Source organism: Bactrocera neohumeralis, chromosome 2, assembly GCF_024586455.1.
Source record: "Bactrocera neohumeralis isolate Rockhampton chromosome 2, APGP_CSIRO_Bneo_wtdbg2-racon-allhic-juicebox.fasta_v2, whole genome shotgun sequence".
Taxonomy (NCBI): domain Eukaryota; kingdom Metazoa; phylum Arthropoda; class Insecta; order Diptera; family Tephritidae; genus Bactrocera; species Bactrocera neohumeralis.
In genome coordinates this window covers 83,000,481-83,021,098 of record NC_065919.1, presented here as the reverse complement: position 1 = coordinate 83,021,098, position 20,618 = coordinate 83,000,481, and the positions used below count along the sequence as shown (strand labels likewise).

General features: G+C 33.4%; 1 long non-coding RNA gene across 1 annotated transcript in view; it reads right to left on the bottom strand.

Moving 5' to 3' along the window:
• LOC126759991 (uncharacterized) overlaps nt 1-16,813 on the bottom strand; it is a 148,577-nt gene extending 131,764 nt beyond the window's left edge. Inside the window, exon 1 of the long non-coding RNA XR_007667130.1 lies at nt 16,111-16,813. This is a non-coding gene — a long non-coding RNA (uncharacterized LOC126759991). The remainder of the gene's footprint in view (nt 1-16,110) is intronic.
• Between the last annotated feature and the right edge of the window lie 3,805 nt (nt 16,814-20,618).

Genomic DNA, 20,618 nt, shown 5'->3' with positions numbered 1-20,618 from the left:
TCAGAAAAGTAGGGAACCTCGAAATGGATCACTCATGTAGATTAATATTTTTTTTTTCCAATTTGTCTTCAGATTGGTCAAATTTCGGGAACTACAAAATATTTTTAATTAAAACGCAGCGTTAATTCTTTTTTTAAGATATTATTACTGAATCTTTTTTATTTTTTTTTTAAATATTGACACATTTTTTTTTATGTATTTTAAATTTTTCGAAATGCCAATCTAACGTATATTTGATTTACGCTAATTGCAAAATGTACGTTAAGTGTTGTTTCTATAGAAAAAGGAATTTCCAATGAATTTTCAAAGCACTCAATGTTGTAATTAATATTCCCCATTCCATTACAGCCATACATATGTATGTATGTATGTACACACATCAGGGCATATAATATTGAATTTTTACGCTTACAGTTATTAAACGGGTTTCACATGCTTGTTTTTGTAAAATACACACAACTATTCGCACAAAAATACTTAAGCGCAGACCCTGTGGGGAAAACGAATTGATTTCTTATAAATTTGTAATTAAAATAACGGTCAGTAAAGTAAAATTGGCAACAGTGCGGAGTGTCATCAGTTTCTTATAAATTTGTGGTTAAAATATCGGTTAGTAAAGTAAAATTTGCAAGAGTGTGGAGTATCAACAAAATTTTAAAATTGTATAAAAGTAGAATGAGAAATATTTTAAAAATTCGTAAAAAAGAAACTTTTGAAAATAATATATCGTATACATTTTTGATGTTACTATATTGGGGTGGCTGGTCGAGCTTATTTATATTATATCATCATCGTAGCTCGTGTTCTCTAAAACTTAAATTGAGTCGATCAGTATATAGATTATGTGAACATAATTATGACGACACTTATCATAGTAAATAATTTATATTTTTTCACTCTTTTATTATTGATAGAATGACTAATATTTCTAAGAAGAGAAAAAATAAATATCATAATATTTTATTCTAGTAAATTTTCCTACAGGGACTGATAAAATTTTACAGCTGTATAATTAAAGAATATTTCTAATTAAAACTGTTAATCGTTGTTAATATAACAGTCAATTGAAAAGTCCCCTGCTCGATGTTTACCTTCAAGAGGCACGTGTATAAATTTGGTAGCTGTTAGATCATATGTAGTTTTGTGAATTATATCATCGACTATTGCAAAGTGTTATTGGACCATTTGATGGACGAAAAACGACCGCATTTGAAGAAAAAGAAACTGCTTTTTCACCAAGACAGTGTATTGTGTCAAAAGTCACTGAAAAATATGACAAAAATCGATGAGTTGAGCTTTGCATGGCTTCCGCATCCACCGTTTTCTTTTTATCTGACCCCCAGCGACTATTCCCGATCTCAGATCGCAAAAGCATGCTTACTGGTAAGAAATTTTTGTCGAAAGAAGAGGTGAACGCCGAAAGTGAGGTCTATTTTGAAGTGAAAGACAAATCGTACTACAAAAATGGTATCGAATAATTGAAGGGTCGGCCTATCCCCCTTGAAATATATTTTACTATGTTAGGCCGGGGACTTTTCAATTGAGTTGTCATGTGTGTGTGTTCAAATTGATTGCGGGAGAAATGACAATGCACTAAGCTGTCAGTTCGTGATAAGAAAGAGAGAGAGAGTCAGAAATTGAAGCGGGGAATTGTTAAATTAACATTAATTAATAACAAAAAAATATTTATAAATCATGGCTTACATGTTTTTTAATTCTGAAGCTTATTTGTATATATGTAAACTACTACAGATTTCTAACGAAACGTTATGAAATGAGTGGTGGAAGGAGGGTGCAAAGCAAGTAAGTTATTTACAAGCGCTTTCAAGCATGGCTGGCTGGACAAGTGTAATCGCGGTGTAAAACTTTCATAAACGGAAATTCAGGCGTTCCAAACATTTGTCGAATATTAACACGCGCACACACACTCGCAGTACACTACATAGATGTGGGCCACAAAAAAGCATGCGGTGGCGAAAAAATGGAAACAAATGAATATGTAAATCGCAGTTAAATGCCGCTTCAGCGCGTAAGTAGTTCAACTTTTACATGAGCAACAACACACAAAAACAATAATAACAATGGAAAAATGTCAATCCAAAACAATAACAACACCCACGACAGACGTTAAAGCATTAAATATGCATAAAAATATTATGCAATTAAAAAGTAATTAAAATTTCTGGTCACCAACACACACACACATACACACACATAGAAATACAAACTCATATACAGAAATAATATACAAACATATATGCAGACATACTTATAAGGAATGTTAAGAGCTAAAGCTTGCGCCACGAAAAAAGCCGGGCCATCAAATGCTGACATTTTGGTGCGTGAGTGGGTTTTGTGTCACAATCCGAGACGAAAATTAACACGCATCGCTGGCGTTTTACACGAAAATGGCCGCACAGCCATGACATGGGAAATAATTGGCTCACAATTCGGTCACAATGCCCGTAAACATACACCCACAACACTCGAATGTGGCGCGGTCGACATGAAAAAGTGAATGCCGTTAAAGAAATAACGGTGCGAAAACAAATTAAAGCGAACATTTTGCCAAAAGCTTCGAAACGGCAAGAAGAAAAAAATGAAAACCCGCTTGAATTTGCGCACAAAAGACTTTAAAGCGAGACATTGTAAGGCAAAAAAATATGTTATTTTTATAAATACGAGTACAACAAAAACAACGGTCAACATGAACTGTGTATAACTGTTTGCTATTCGCAATACGCTTTAAGCCACTTTTCGCACATTTGTTGCTTCCTCACTTTGTCTGTGTTTAACTGACTGTCAATAAGAAGCGCAAAAGCACAAATGTATGGATATTAGGGTGGATCGAAAAAATTTTTTAAAGAAAAGTTTCAGTTTTTACTTATTGATTTCAGACGTTATTTTCACGGTTTCTTATAAAAAAAAAACAAAAATCAGAAGCTTTTTTGGGTCACCCTAGTAGTTTATACGGTTTCTTAGAAAAAAAAATAAAAAGTGTTTTTTTGCAACCCTAATAGTAGATATATATATCACCGGATATATGTATTTCTTGAAAAAAAAATCAAAAAAGTTATTTGGAGCACCCTAATAGACACATATACATACATATGTAAAAGTACACTTAAGATATGATTGTTATTACAACTGTCCGCCAAGTAATTCCGCTATTCTGCGCAAAAACTCACAAATCGGGCCAAGTTTGTACAGCAAAAGCCGCTTGGGAATGACCAACTCATTTATTTTAACGAAACACACACACAAACTCGTACATATGTATATATATACACACGTTGTCATGTGTGAATTTCCACTGCTCATGCTCGGCAACAAGAAAAAAAGTGTTTACAAAATATTTTAATAAGTGAAGAGGGTACAACAAATTAAAGTTGGCACATTTCGAGTTGACTCTGGTACAAGAGAAGCGTGGTGAAGGGAAACACAGCAACAGGGCATCACTAAAGCATTCCGCGCACTGAATAGGTAACCATGTGTGTGTGAGTGCAGCGCTTTCCTCTGCTCTTGTAAAATGTTAAATTACTTCCGCAGTAAACGACAAATAGAGGGCCAAGCCAAGCCCTGCTCAGCACGGGGCTCAGTTCAGTTCATTTGAGTTCAGTTCAACTCAATTCAACTTGGTCAGCAGACAGCGCATGCGTGTTGTACGCCCTAAGCCAATGACCAGTTTTGAATGTGGAACTTCGTCGTCGCGCAGTTAACACTTTATTTCATGTATTTGTGGAGACGTCTGTTTGTATGTGGAGACATAGGTATTTACTTATACCTGTTGGATAGCTGTAAACACGACGCACAGTCACAGATGTAAGACTTGCCTTTTCTGCGCAGTTTCGTATAATGATATTTTATTTTAAGCTAAGCCGAATCCGTGGTGTTGGATAAAGTGCTTTAGAACCGTTTTAGTCACAATTCTCGTGAGTCGTAGTTCTGAGTTTGATACCGAAAAAAACAACCAATCGGTACCCGCTATCCACTTTAGAGTTCTACGTTCTTCCATCTCAAGGAAAATAATCAATGTATAATACATATGCCTAAAAGAAAAAATATAGAATCAGTCTTAAGACGTAATATTCTGTCATTTCATTGCGCTTGTCATTACAGCAAGGAAAACCAGTCCCTTGGGCGACAGTCAAGTTTTTGCTAACGCTCGGTCCATTACATACATTGTGTAGGGCATGAATATGCTATAATCAGCTGTATTCAAGCAGGGAGCCACTTCTTGGACACTTTATCATATTATAACTGTGAAAGAACTAAGGCAAGAGCGCAAACCGGGAATCTTTAATCCATTTATTGCTCAGATGATGATACTCACCAATGCTTCTCTAACTAAATAGTGTTATTCTGAAAATATTCTCACGGAGAGCTAAGCTGTTTAGGTCGAAATAGTGGGTATTATATGAGAAGCCAATATCCAATTTTATATAGAAATTCTGTTCTATTAAACACTTATATCTGATATGGTTTGTCTGATGATTTGAAACGGATGTCCAGAACGGGATCTGAGATACAACTTAAGATAAGGTAAGGAAGATGCGGCAGCACTCAGACCATATGTATGCTGAGAGTCAAAACAAAACCATCTTTGATCAACCCATCATTAAAGAAATAAAGTTGCTAACATAAAAGAACCTCCAATCGTAATTACGTAAAGGAAATTACACTACTATTACAGCATTAATATAGGTATCGCCTCCGTGATTATAACCGAATCAACTATAGCGCGCCATTCGTTTCTTCTTCTCGCAGTTTGGCGACAATCATAAAGACCAATGCAAACCATGTCACTCTGCTGATCTTATGGAATGAAAGTCTTCACCTTTCTGCAATCCTTTGAGGGTCTTTCCCTTCCTCTATTTACACCAGCAGGTACTGCATTGAACACCTTCAAGGCTGGGATGCTTTACTCCATTCCGTCAACATGATACAGAAAGTTTATGTCAATATCGTCATATAACTCGTAAAGCTCATCGCTCTGTCGTCTGAGGTATCCACCGTAGCCAATGTTCAAAAGACCATAAACACTCCGCAAAATCTTTCAATCGAAAGATTCTCATCATATGTCGACATCATACACGCTTCTGCACCTTATAGCAGATCGGGAATAATGAGCAACTTGTAGAGTTTGGTTTTGGTCCGTCGAGGGAAGACTTTACTAACTTGCTACTCAGTCCAACTCAAAGCTGGCATTGTTGGAGTTGTGAATTATGGTTCCAAAATAGATATTATCCACAACTTCAAAGCTATGACTGTCAACTGTGATGTGGAAGCCAAGTCGCGACGACCGTTTGTTGGATGACAGAAGAATTTTCGTCTTGTCCCGTTCACAACCAGACCCGTGAGCTTCATTTCTTTGTCTAGCTTCGAGAAAGGAGAACTAACAGCATCAGCAGTGGTACATTTTTATATAATATTGTACCTTATCTATTTAGCTTTGCGGCTCTTATTATTTTTTTCAGCATCACGCTGAAGAAATCACACAATAAGCAGTTGTTCTCTCCGAAATTTCATTTGACACCGACCGATGCGAAGAGGCCCTTCTCAATTTTGACTGCGCTTCTGCTATTGTTCAGCGTTGGTTTAGGAAATTACTCACTAGTAATTTAGGATGTTTAAGGTCTAAGAAAGAAATAACACTCTTTAAAGGGAGTTAAGAGCGTGTCTGATATCTTAAGCAAGGTTTGCTTTCATTAGGATAACCCAACAAGCAGTATGCCAAAAGCCTCGTCTTACAAGTACACTTAGCATCAGCGGAACCTTCAGAGTAAAAATTTAAAGTCAGTTTTGTACTCTTTAGTATAAGAGTACATATAACATGACTAAAAAGAGAATATTTCTCAATTTGAAAACTCCTCAAATATTACTAATTCTTTAAATCTACATATATTTAATTCTTAAACGAACATTTGCAGTAAGTATTCCTACACCTAATCGCCTGCCGCACACAATTTTACTTTCTAACTGTACGTGCTTATCTCAGTGACGACTTCTGCCTGCAGGTACACTTATATTCTGTATTTAAATATTGTTGGTTTTGTTTGTTTTTGAGAATCAGAATTGACCCAAATAGCACTGTCAACAACAAAAACAGTTAATTCGTACATCTCCCATTGCCGTGCAACATTCGAAGCTGCTGCTACAAGTACTGCATTCCGAGCAAGGCATTTAATACTGAAACAACACACACCACTACATGCGAGATGTGAGTAAACAAATGCCAGTGAATTCAGAAATTTTACGAGCAGCATTAAATTATAGCTCCAGCAAAGGAATAGAATTAAAAAGAAAGATTGAATAGCTGACTGACATTCTTCTGCGAGTAAACACAGTGTGCTCCAAAAGCGTTGCTCTAAATTTAATCTCGCCTGGCGGAGCAGCAGCAAGGCAACAACAATGCATAGCAATTAAAAACAAAAGAGTGCAGCAGGCAGCAAGTAGAGGCAGCACATTAAAATGTTAATGCCGCATGAGCGGCATGAAGAGGAGTTTAATGACTTCTTAGGGTCTAGGAATCAACACAAATGCTCTCGAAACAATCAAAATAATGATGGGGACATGCGCCTCCGAATAGATACACATACTTGTGTCTTTATGAATGGGTGTGTGTGTGTGTAAATGAATGCTGGATTTGTGTGCTTCGTTCGCATATTGGATTTTTATGACTTCTTCATTTGCGTGCCACATTCACACATCATTATATTTTATGGCTTTAGTATACTGACAAACGACAGTGGCAAGATTTACCTTGTTGGAATTTTCTCTTTTACATTTGGTAGTACTTTCCAAGGTATGGTAAGGGCAACTTTTTCTAGGGAGGGACATTTTTGTTTAATTTAAAAAGTAGTAATGTGTGCCAAATTTTAAAAAGTAGTAAGAAGGGGCCAAATCTATGAATTTTTTTTGATATTTTAAAAAGTAGTATTTTTTTTATTTCAAAAAGTGGTAACAAGGGCATCAAGTTTAAGAAATATTTTTGAAATTTCAAAAAGTAGCAGGTAGGGTTCCAAAGGTATGAAATTTTTTCAAATGTCTAAAAGTAGTAGAAGGGGTTCCAATGGTATTTAATTTTTGCATATTTTAAACAGTAGTTTTTTTTTAATTTCGAAAAGTAGTAGCCAGGGTTCCAAGAGTTTGAAATTGTTTCATATTTTAAAAAGTAGTATTTTTTTTAATTTCATAAATTAGTATTTTTTTATTTCAAAAAGTAATAGCCAAGGTTCCAAGGGAAATTTTTTCATATTTTAAAAAGTAATATTTTTTTTTTAATTTCAAAAAGTAGTAGTGAAGGGTACAGGGTATGAAATTTTTTCATATTTCAAAATGCAGTATTTTTTTTATTTCAAAAAGTAGTAATAAGGGGTTCAAGTTTAAGAAATATTTTTGAAACTTCAAAAAGTAGTAGGTAGGGTTCCTATGGTATGAAATCTTTTCAAATTTCTAAAAGTAGTAGGTATTGGATCGAAAAGAGTAATTATATAAGTCATACGACTTGCATATATACCACATATAAGGATATATTTTCAGGGATAACAAACTGCTGACTTAGTCATAGATCATCATACTCTCTTTAGTGATGTTAACGCTGATAACTTTCTCTCTAGCTTTTATGGAAAAGAGTACCATTTCGCCCCCACTTCATAACAGTTTGTGAAATGTCAATATCTTCCCTTTATGTCCAACAGGGTATGTGTTACAAGAATAATTGAACCTACGGCGACAAGTGTGTCTTTTAATTGAACATTCAATAAACTAATTGCTGATGCCAGTTGTTCTTGAGAGTGACTGTATGTAATTTTTTCCTGGAACTCACACGCATACACATTATATACTATAGAGAAACATATGCTTTAGACCAGTGAGTGGACAGTAGCGCCAGTCAATCTTTGCGGCTTGCAAACACTTCGCTGCAGTTTATGTTTCTGCTATTATTTTATTGCTGTACATGTGGCATGTGCGCTACTCATTCATGCAATTAATCTGTTTCCAAACACCCACAATTCATTGTATTTAATTTGAGGACAATTTATATTCGCACGACATGTGGTTGTTGTTACTTGTTGTGTGAGTGTGAGTGTGTGAATTTTATGATGATTTGGTTGTAAACATATACGTTATTCGTTTATTATATGTCAATGCCAATCTTTTTCACATTTGAACATTGATATCTCTAGGCGTCTTGTGAAGCATCATTGAAGGTTGCATAAAGCGTTTGAGAATTACGGTGTGAAATTAAAGTAGGAAGGCAAAACGGTAGTCTCCACAAGTGAAGAGTTACTGTATATGCAAGAATATGTTGCTCGAAATCCATTACGCTCGGTCCCTCTCTCGCTCTTTTTCTCTTTCAATTATATTCACGTTTCTAATTTCTCCCAAAAATATTAACAATAATATCGATCTAACACCTAGTGAAGTAGTCAAGTCAAATTAAAACGATTATAGGTAGGTTTTCGCAATTATTTTTTATAAAAACATTCAAGTGTTACTTGTTATCGTGCTTCAAAATTATTTATGCCGCATGTTTGCTCAACTCGACGTCTATTTGCACAACTGACTTGCTCTTCAATAGCAGTAAAAATTAGTTCATTAACATTTTGTTGATGTGCGAACACCTAGATATTATAAGAGTAAGAATACTAAATTATTATTGACAAATATTATATATATTGGTTTAGAAATATTCAACTAATTTTGATTTTTAATTATAAAAAGATCGTATTTTTTAAAGCTATCAAATTTCGATTCCAAACAAGATCAAATTTACATTACATTTCACATTAGCAGAAAGAGAATTTGTTTACAGAATATGTAAAAACATTGAATGCGATCCGGTCTCGTCGATTTCAAAATTTTATTATAGTAAGTATATCGTCCTATTCTTCGAAATATTTCTTTTTGGTTACTGTATTTATTTGTAATCTACCTGAAGGCAATCAGCAAATTTTATAAATACTATAAGAATCATAACAGGATCGATTGTGCCTCATTGAGACTAATCAATATATTCTTCAATAACATAATGTGTTAAAAATATTCTTAAAAGGACTTAAAATCTATTTTGAAGATCCTAAATGTGGGTTCTTTATAAGCGTCTAACAACCAAACTGTTGACCAGTAGATTTATTGTCAGGAAGATTTCATGATTAGAAAGTCTATCTAGGTATTCTCGACTGATTTATATTTTAATAAAAGGTACATTAAAGCCTTTGTAGATTTCAAACTTGTTTATATGTCAAGAAGCACTTACAATGCTTCTTAAAGTCGTAGACTGATATCTTCGGATGATTTTAATGTTGGATGTACCCGCCGTACCCCATAGCTACATTACATACGTCCATACTGGTTTAACGATTGACTTGTAGAGACGAACTTTATTTTCAAGACTAAGTTGTGATGGTGGGCATAAAATTCAGTAGTGTCAGTCAGTGTTTTAAATTAAGCTCCTCCAATTTCTCTTTTGTGCGTGTCTTTCAAGTGAGCCTTCTGTCCAAATAAAGATCTAGTTATTTTACAGTTTCACTTTCAGATATTGTAGAACCATGGAATGATACCGGTCTCACCGATTGCAGAATTTTTTTATAAGCATGTCTGAAAGCTTGCTTGAACTCCAGAAAAAGAAGCCGTTTTTGAGTCAGATTGTGACTACTGATGAAATATTTAGGTAAGTAGGAAAATTTTAGACGGAAGAGGCATATCTGAAACCTGACCAAACAGCCAAATCAACGTGAAAGCCGAATATCCATGGCGCCAAGGTAATTCGTTGTATTTGGTGGTATTAGAAGATCATGGTGTACTATGTGCTTCCAAAACCGGAACGATTTCCGGAAAACCACCGGAGATTGCGACTAGACACGAGGAAATAATATACTATCATAACAACGCATGCCTCATGTTGCAAGCCTGATTAAAAATTATTTGGAAAACAGCAGCTAGAAAATGTTTGGCTCAGCTACCTTGTAGCCAAGACCTAGCCCTTCTGACTATCATATCGAGTCGATACAGAACGCCTTGACAGAAATTGGCTTGACTTAACCTTGGTTTGGAGTAGAATTCACAAATTGCCAGAAAGTTGAAGAAAATTTAACAGCTTCCGATTGGGAATATCTTAAATAATAAGTACAAATCAAGTTCTCATAATAGCGTAAAAGATAGATTTAATAACTAATACGCTGGCAAGTGTAATATATTTGAGGGTAATGTTTTTGATCTGAGACAATGAAATCTGGATCTAACTTGAAGCACATTTTTTTCGTTACCGGAACTAATAAAGTCCATCAAACCGTTTGGGGTCGTTTTATAAATTCTAATTCCTCTCGCTCGCAACACCACAAAGTGAACACCTTAAAAATGCGCAAAAATTAAGCCCAAGCCACTCAGCTCCAATTGTTGCTTAAAAGATAATAAGACAAAAAATCCCCAACGGTTTAAGTAATGTGTTATTTGCTAGTTTTTTCGAACCGTTTAATATTAATAAATTAATCTGATGCACTAGCTTGCGTCGAAAAACAAGATTTAAGCTACTAAAATCAACTTGTAAATTGAGAGAGCCCTCTGGGGAATTTCTCAAACACGAGTTCAACTGTTCGTTCTAACGAACACATATTAGCTCAACGAACACGCGATAACTCTAAGCTACTGATAATTCCAAATAAATGTTTCAAAAACATCAAATCGTGAAATCAACTCGTTTCAGCAATTTTCAATGCATAAATCCCAATAAAAGATGACTTTTAAATTAAAATTTGGAAATAACAAATAAATTCATTTGTCATATGCACATAAACGCTTATCTTGTAACGGTTTTAATATTATTCAATTTAATTTTGAATCATACACTTAGACCTACCCACACATGCACAAACTTATTGACACAGCGATTCGCTTATCTATAACATGACTTAAGCGCGACTAATCGCTTCGTTTTTTTACAACAAATCTACAACAAAGTTTGATGTTTTTAATATGCTTAAATTTAATTAGAGCACTTCACAGCCTGTTGTTGGGTTGAGGGCCTCACGGGACCTAAGAAGCTGTACAGAAAATCTCGCTTATTATTATCGCTCGAGAGTAAAATATGAAATGTCGCCCGGAGGGTGAATATAAACAAAAGAAATTGAAATGTGCAGTCAACGAAGCGTACGCGGCGAAGAACGGAAACGGAAAGCAACAGGCCGTCGAACAGGCAGGCGACGAAGAAGCGAAACAAATTAGTAAAACAGCAATAAGCAAAATAATAAAGTAAGACAAAATAAGTTAAAAAGGGATAGAGGAGAGGAGGGATAGAGAAGAGCTTAAAAATTGGAAAAATATATAATAAATAGAAAAAAACCGTTAACCTCGACTGCACCTAAGTAGTAATACCCTTCACAGGTGCATTTCTTATAGCATAAAAGTGTTTTAAAAATCGCCAATCTGACTTTGATCGATCAGTTTGTATGGCAGCTATATGCTAAAGTGGTCCGATCTGAACAATTTCTTCGGACATGGTATTATGGCGCTAAACAATAATTCGAGCCGAATTTCGTGATGATATCTCGTAAAGTGAACAAGTTTTTCATACAAGAAGTTCATTATAATCAGTATTTTGTATGGCAGCTATATGCTAAAGTGATCCGATTTAAACAATTTTTTCGTATATTGTATAATTGTCTTAAAAAATAATTTTTGCCGAATTTCGTAATGATACCTTGTAAACTGAATAAGTTTTCTATACAAAGACTTCATTATCATCCACCTGTTGGTATGGCAGCTAAAGTATATAGTGGTCCGATCTGAACAATTTATTCGGTGTTTGCACCAATGGCTTAGGCAATAACCTATGCGAATTTTTTTGATGATATCTCGTAAAATGAAAAAGTTTTCCATACAAAGACAAGATTCTGATTGAAAAGCTTGTATGACAGCTATACGTTATAGTTGTACGATATCGGCAGTTCCGACAAATGAGCTACCTCTTGAGAATAGCATCTGCGCAAAATTTCAGATCGATATCTCAAAAACTCAGGTACTAGTTCGCTTATAAATAGACAGATACAGGGAAATGGCTAAATCGGTTCAGCTCGTAACACTAATCTCTTATATAATCGTATGCACTTTAAAGTTCCTCCAATATTTGCTTCCGGCTGCTGAAAACTTCGTGGCATCCTTAATATACGTTTATGAGGGTATAAATACAAAACGCTTGCAAGTAGTAAAATAAGTGACGATAAGCGCCTTAGAGCAGAAGCTGGGCTTCAGAATAATAATAAATATATTTACAATAAATGATTAAAAAATGAAAACGCAAAAACAATTGCGATAAGCAGCACAGAAGGCAAATAAATATTGGAAAAAGTAGTAATTAAAAATAAATGCAAAAAAGCACAATTTTATTCAAAAACAGGTTTGCTTCTACACTGGCGCGACAGACCGGCCGTTCTCGGTTTGCTTGCCGATTTTTATTTCACTTTTTACGCTCGTTTTTGCATTGCAACTTTTGTGGTGGATGCTGTGCAACTGCTGTTTTATGTATTCGCATTGTTGTTGTTATTCTTGTTGTTGTTGCGCTTGTTGTTATTAATCTGTTTACTTCTGCCGCTGAAACGTCGTTTGCGAAGAGCGCAAAAAATGTGATTGTCACTGCGCGCACAACAGCAAAAACAAAAAACAAACACAACAACAATATCAAACAACTGCAAACAATAACAACAACAACGGCAAACAATGCACAGCAAATGGCATCGCCAACGGGTCAAACGGCGCATTATTTCATATAAAATGCAGACAGGCAGACAGTAGTCCGACAGCGGCCGGGGGGGTGAGACTGGGGAGCGGCGCACTCCGCAGTCACTCAGAACTCATGCTTGTGCAGTTAAAAGTTTTTTGTTCGGTTATGCGCGCTACGCACAGATTGTTGCGAAAAGCAACAACGTCGAAAAGTGGGGAATTACTGAAATGGATAAGGAAGAGCGCGAACTTTTAATTATTTACAAGTGCAAAAAGCAATAACAGGTTTATTCGGTGTAGAAAATTGTGCAATTAGCATTGGAATTAATTTTTATTGTTACTATGATAAAAGTTTATACATTTTTTTTAACTTTTATAAATTTTTGTTTGAAGTTTTACAATAATTTTTTATTACTTTAGTAAACTTGGTTTTGAAATATAATTTTTCGATTTCATTGCCGTAATTGTTTCGAACCAAAATTTTATTTTTAATGTTTAGAACAATGTAGTTAGTTATTCATATGAAAAATTATTTTAAAAATATGTTCCACTAATGGAGTAATTATTTTATTTTATTTTTAATAAAATGTTTCATTGTTTTCATTGATAAAAGTTATATTGAATATACATACATATGTACTTTTCACTAATTTCTGTATTTTTTTTTTTAATTATACACAATTATTTAAAAGCTTGTATTGTTTTTTTATATATAATTTTTATTAATTATAATTATATTTATTATATATATTTATTTTTTTTATTATTATTTATAATTATAATATAAAATTTTATTTTAAAATATTTGATTTATTTAGTTATTTTGATAAAAGTTATATTCTGAATACTTTTGACTAATTTCTGTATATTTTTCAATTACACCCAATTATTGCTTTTATAAGAAAATTTTTATTTGTACTTATTATAGTTATTTGAATTTTTTGTAACCGAACCAAATCTTTATTTTATATTACTGAGTTAATTTAGCTATTTCAAAAAAAAAATATTTTCAAAAAGTTTCAAAGAATTGAGTTATTATTTTTACTATTTTCGTTTCTTATAAATATTTGAATTTTTTTGTAACTGCCTAGAACCAAATATTTATTTTATATTATTTAGTCATTTAGTTATTTTAAAAAAAATTAAATTCGAAATATTTTTGAATAATTTCTGTATTTTCTTTTATTATATACGATTATTTTATTACTGTTATTAAAAAAATTAAATTAATTTCCAATTAAACCCAAGTATTTTTAACTAGTTTCTGTATTTTGTATTTTTTTTTTGAATTATGTACGACTATTTGACTACTTTTATTTAAAAAAATATTTTCAAATTGTTCCAAAAACTGTGATATTATTCTCTTTTTTTGTTTGTAACTGTTTTAACCAAATTTTTCCAGCAATATTATATACAAAATATTATTGACTAATTTCTGCAGTTTTTTTCAATTATACACGATTATTTTATTAATTTTATTAATAAATGGTTATTTCCTAAATTTTTCTAATAATAATTTTGTTTTTATTTTTTTTTTTTATTTATAAATATTTTTGTTTATATTTTTATACATATGTTCAAAAACAATTCCTTCAAGGAACTAATTTTTTCAGGTTATTTTTTTAATTAATTAAGCTGGTGGCACAGGAAATCACTTAATATGGTTAGGTTACCGTCTTATTCATTTTGCATAATCACACTTGTTGATATTTAAGTAAAAAATTGTATATAATTCTAAATTGTTAAATTTATTTAAATTTTTATATTTAATAATTTTATTTATATTTTATTTTTATTATGATTTTTATTTTAATTTATTCAATATTTTTTAATATAATAAATTTTTATAAATTTACATTTTTAATGTGTTCACTTAGATTTAATTTCATAAACTACTTCAAAAATATTTTAATATTTTACAATATTTGACTTAACCAAAAATTATGGCGCTAAAAAATACTTCAACTGGCATAAAAAAAGTTTTAGGATTAATAACGGACAGCACAGACAATTATTTTTTACTTTTGCATAAAATAGTAATTTTGTATTTTATTTCCAAGAAAATAATTAGCATAAGGAGTTATAATATTATTATTAATTTTTTTTTAATTTCCTGCTGCTAATAATATTTTTTCACAGAATTTCAATATTTTTCACAAACAAATTCAATTTAAATTGCAAGTAAAAAAGCAAGAAATTAAAATATTTAAAATACAAAAAAAAAAATGAAAAGCATTATTCTTATTTTGTATTCCTAAATTAGTATTATTAATCCTTTTTCTTATTGATATGATTATTGTTAATATTTATTTTTGAGTGAAATAGTTTTTCCCCATTTTAGAAGTAATCTGCCCAAATATATATAATTATTATTGTAATTCTAGTATTTTTTGCTATTATCAGTTTAATATTATACTTATTTATTATTTAATTTTTTTTTAACAACATTTAATGTATTATTATTAATAGTTTGAATTTTTCATTAAGCTATTTTTTTTCCTAATAGAGGAAATTCCCCCAAATAAATTAATTTGGCAGTGTTTTTATATTTATTATTGTTTTTGTTGTATGTTTTGTTGTTATTAATTTTATTTATTAATTTTTAATTTTATTTAATTTAATTTTTCCTAATTAATTTAATTATTTATGCTATAATTTCTTTTGTTTAAACCAAACTTTAATTTAAGAAACCCATTAAACTACTTTTAGTTTCTTTTTCTAAAAACGAGTGGGAAACATTATAATTTTGATTTTAATTTTAACCTTTTTTATTTTTGATTTTTAAATTATTATTATTTATTTGTATATATCACTTATTATTATTATTTTGAAATTTTCATGATTTTCTTTTTTATTTAAGCATTTGTTATTGTTTCTGTTGTTGTCAATTTTATAGCTTATATTTATTAATTCATTTAATTATTTATATTTTAATTCATTTTTTAGCAAAATTTTATTTATGTAAACCATTAAATTACTTTCTTCGTAATTCTAAAAAAATTCCCGCAAATAAATTCATTTTTCGTTATATTCTTATTTATTATTGTTTTTGTTACATTTTTTGTTATTATTGTTATATTAGTTTATTTTGTAAACCAGTATTACTTATAACAAACGCAAAAGCTAGCTGCTCGAACGGCTGAAGCTGAGCGCGCTCGCAGGCATTTACGGCAGACAGGTGAGGCGGCCGTGAGGGTCGCTTTAAGCTCAGCTTTTGTCTGACGTTTGGCTAATAAGTAAGACAATGCGCTTAAAAACATAAGCTAAAGCGGGACAAAGCGATGTTGAAACACGCAAATAAAACCACACACACACGCACTAGCATGGCCACAAAATGACAAAAGCGATTTACTAAAAAATTAAATTTCCAAAACACAAAGTTTTATTTACCAAATCTTCAAGTTTGCAAAGATGCGAAGCTACAAGCTGTTTCAGAGTTGAACACAACAGTTAAATATCAATAATTCGGGGCAAACGGGCTGATTCACGCCCGCAAACAGCACTTTGACGTTTGTAAACTTGTTGTCAACTTTTATTTTTGTTGTTACTACATCAGCACACCATTTGCATGCTGGCGAAGAGCTTCACTTCACTTGCACTTTGCACAAATATCAATTTTCACACAAAAAACCTGCGCGCACACATACACACACGCACGTACGCGTTGCGATTTCTTCGGCCGCACTTTATGGAAAAACAAATAATTTTTTGGTAAAACCGAATTTTCGCTCGGGTTTCAAAACACCAACGCGTTGCTAAATTGCACGCGCTTCCTTCGCGCAAACAAAAATTTCGGTTTGTTTTGCTTTGGGGCGACACGCGCTGCCAATTCGCGTCATCAACTTTAAAAGTTTGGCAAAAAGCACGATTTAGGAATTGCGACAATTTTGATGGGGCTGGCCAATAGAGCGCGAGCGAAAATTTATAACAAACAAAATTTGATTATTTCACTACCGAACACGGGAATTGAATGCGCCTACACACATGACCGTCACGACGTCTCATAGGCAACTGAAGCGACGACGGACCAAATAATCATACAACGACGATGACGATGACGACGCCAACCAGCAAGTCAGTTGGTAGGCGAACGAATGCGCCCTGCAGAGCGCCAAACACAACAATGCTACACGGCGGCCACACAGCAGACGACATTGAGCATGGTTGCCAACTGCGCACAAACAGCATTGGTGCGAGTATACAAAACGAATACGTATGGAGTTGGAAATGTGTTGAGGCAGTCGCTGCTCTCGCCACACTGTGGGTTGGCGTTTGAGAGCGCAATGTGTATGCAAGTGGTGTAGCAAGTCAATTTGGTGCTCAGGTAACTATTTTCTCGCATGCGATAAATGTGCCGTCTGGCAGCTGAGAGACGGCGTTGTCTACGTCAAATTGTGTTGTCGGTAACAAAAGCGACGCGGAAAGTTTGTTTACATTTTTATTGCTGTTGTTGTGGGGCAAAATGTTGCTGAGGGGATTAACTTGCATTGGCGATGGGTTGTTTTCTTAAATTTTTAAATTATTTCTGGGGTTTCGCATTCAACACAATTATTTGAGGGCTCTGGCAGTTCGACAGTTATTGCAGATTAGAGTTTTTGAATATATATTATAATTTATATAAACAGCTGACAATTGAGTGGCTTTCGCAATTCAATATTGGCAATATCTATTATTAGTCGATTGCTAGATACTTATTCATCGGCGTAATAATAAATATTAATTAGAGCAATAAAAAAAAGTTGACTTCGGTTGTTTTGAAGCTGAATAGCCTTCAGAAATATAAAAGTTTCCATAAAAGAACTTTATTCCGATCATTCAGTTGGTAGCGCAGTTATGCACATACATACATATCTACATACATACAGTGTGCGACAAAACATATGCACGAACTTGTACTTACTATAATAGTAGTCTCGGAAATATTGGGGTTTTAAAATATTGTAATTAATTTAAAATAATAAAGTCCTTTATGTTAATATAAGACATAAATCGAAAAAAAAGAAAAAAATTTTTGTTACTTAACAGATTCCGACAAAACAAATAGAGATATAAAGTGTGCGTGGAACATATATAATTATACCATATTTTATAGGTTCATCGACTTTCTTCTCTCCCCTTCTGGGTGTTACAAACATTGTGGCAAACTCAATATACCCTTTTTAGGTTTGAATATGTAATTTTTGAGGTCCTTTTCAGAAGAATGTGTAAATACTGGATTTGAGGAGGATATGTGTCCTTATTTTCTAAAGATCGTGGTCAAAATATTTGGAAAAGCATAATATGGTCAAGGAAAGATGGATTTCTTCTGGGCTTTTGAGGTCCTTTTCAGAAGAATGTGAGGGTTAGAGTGACATATTTGTCCACTTTTTCTCCTCCATAAATGGAAAAGAACAAAATGATCTAGGAAAGATGATGTTCTTCTGGGCTATTGAATTTCGTAGAAAATTTAATTCAGATACTATATGAACATGAAACCAGAATGGATGCAAAGCAATGCCAAAGCCGCTTCTAAGTTTCCCCTAGATATGAAATTTCATACTTTGTATATGTACATATGTATATATCGTCACCTAAAACCCTTATACACTCATATGATTCACTACATCATATTACATACTCGTATATGCAGCATAAAATGTTCAGCTTCCGCTGTAAGGTATAACCAATATTTAACCGATATATAACAAATGTATAACCAATATATAACCAACATATAACCATTGTATAACCACTTTATAACCAAAACTAATTTTTTTTTCAATAAAGTGATGTTACGTTATTTTTCATTTTAGGTGACGATACACTCCTTACAAAGCACGATTTTTCTCTTTTACAGAATCCTCAGTATTTTCATACGAAATACAACGATGACTGAATATATAGTATTTCATTGACTTCTTACTTCAGAACTTCATCACTGATACTTTGACAAGGAATTTATCTATAGATTGTACCAGATCTAGTAGAAATAAATCGACTATTTTTGCATAAAACTGGATGTTCCCAATTGACAAGAAAACTGGAACAGACCATTGTCACAAGCTTCTCTTGAGTTGAATTTTCCACCAGCACAATCTCTAACCTAAAGTGGAACTGGTAAAAATTACTTGGTGCTTGTTTTGGACTATAAAGTGGGTGCATAAAAACTCTAAAACAATTATTATCTACAGTAATACTCCAATATTCTAAGAGTAACATTAAATAAAACATGCCTGAGCAAGACAACTGAATTTACTATTCGGAATAGCTATGCCTTTTGGATAACTTTTTTGTAGAGAAGCTTAACACAAAATATTAAATAAGGTTAAGGACTCCGAGGTCGCCCAACACGGACTAGATTTTATATTTAGACTTAAAATTTATGTTCTGAAAGTAGAACTTGTCGTTAACTGAAAGAAGAAAGGCATTAGCATGAAATAAATTGGTCGGGCTTATGGGAAATTCCCAGTATACGAGTATTCAATGAAATTAAGATATCCAGAACAAGATTCTATTCAAACGCAAAATTGACGGATTGAAAGTAGGACTTCAGATAAGCTGAAAGAGAAAGGAACAGATCTTAGCATAAAATAAATAGTTCTTCGCAAGGATTTGGTACCACCAAAATCGATCAAGCTTATGAGAACTTCTCAGTATATTCAATAAAGTTAAAAGCTCTAGATCAAAGAACACCTAACACTTTCAAATTTGTCGAGAGAGTTAAAGTAAATGTAATCAAGCCCACGGTCTTTTTGTTACACAAACGTAATAAAGAATGCCTTTGTATAGAAGAAATTTGGCTTCTTAATCCTCTATGATACGGATGTACAATTTTAAGGTTATGTAAAACTCATACAGCATTTCGCAAACTTTGGGTGCTTTCGAACTTTTCTATGCTTAGAGAACATCTTAAAGCAGGTTGAAATGAGGACACCAGCGCTAAGCAAATCAGAAACTTGCGCTGAACTAACTTTTCATTAGAACGAGTCAACAAATATTGGATTTGGAACATATACATGTTATGTGTTATGTCTCTTTAAACAGTTCTAAAGAAAAAGCCATAAAATTCCTCGACACAAATATTTCTGTTAATTATTATTAGTTCAGCGACTTAAAAAACGATAAGGAAACTGAACCGCGAGCCAGCGCTTAGTTCAAAGGCTACAATTTTAATTGCAACCCACATGTGGCAAGTGAATGCAGCGCCTTAGAACGCTACACCACGAATAACTGCCAGCTTGTGGGCAACAATAAAAACATCTTTTGCAATTTGCATTAATTTATCAACACCCGGTTGCAGTTGGCTGGCCGCAGCGGTGACCCTGTTGGCCCCCAATATGAACGTATGTGCGGCTTTCGCAAGCGAAAAAGTAAGCGTCTTACGGCACTGCTTGAGCTAGTAACTGTATACGTGTTTCATATGCACACATACATATGTATAGTATGTCTGTCTGTCCGTCCGAGGAGAGGCCGTCGCGCTAACCAACCATTGCGTGCGGTAATCGAGTTGCAACTGGTGCAACAAATTTCGTTGTGTGTTCTTCTCGCATGGCTGCTCGCAAAAATGACCAACAACAGCAACAGCACAGGCAGCGGCAGCAGTAGAAGAAGCAGCAGCACAAAGCGCAAATTTACACGCATGCGTACACTTGGAAAGCTCTCTGCTCTGCGTCGTTCGTGCGCTCCGCCGGCAACACTTCGGCAGCGGAGAAGCCCTCGCAGGTTCCACCCTTCGGAACCTAACTCTCACACCCAAGAGCTTGGATTACCGACCGAACTCTGTGTCGGTAGAATTTGCATTTTGCACAAACAACAATGAAAGTGGCGTAACAAAAGCAAAAGCAAAATGCACAAAAACAAAATAGGCACAAAATTGTGCAACAACAACAAAAAGTGTAGTAAAAAGCATAACAAAAGAG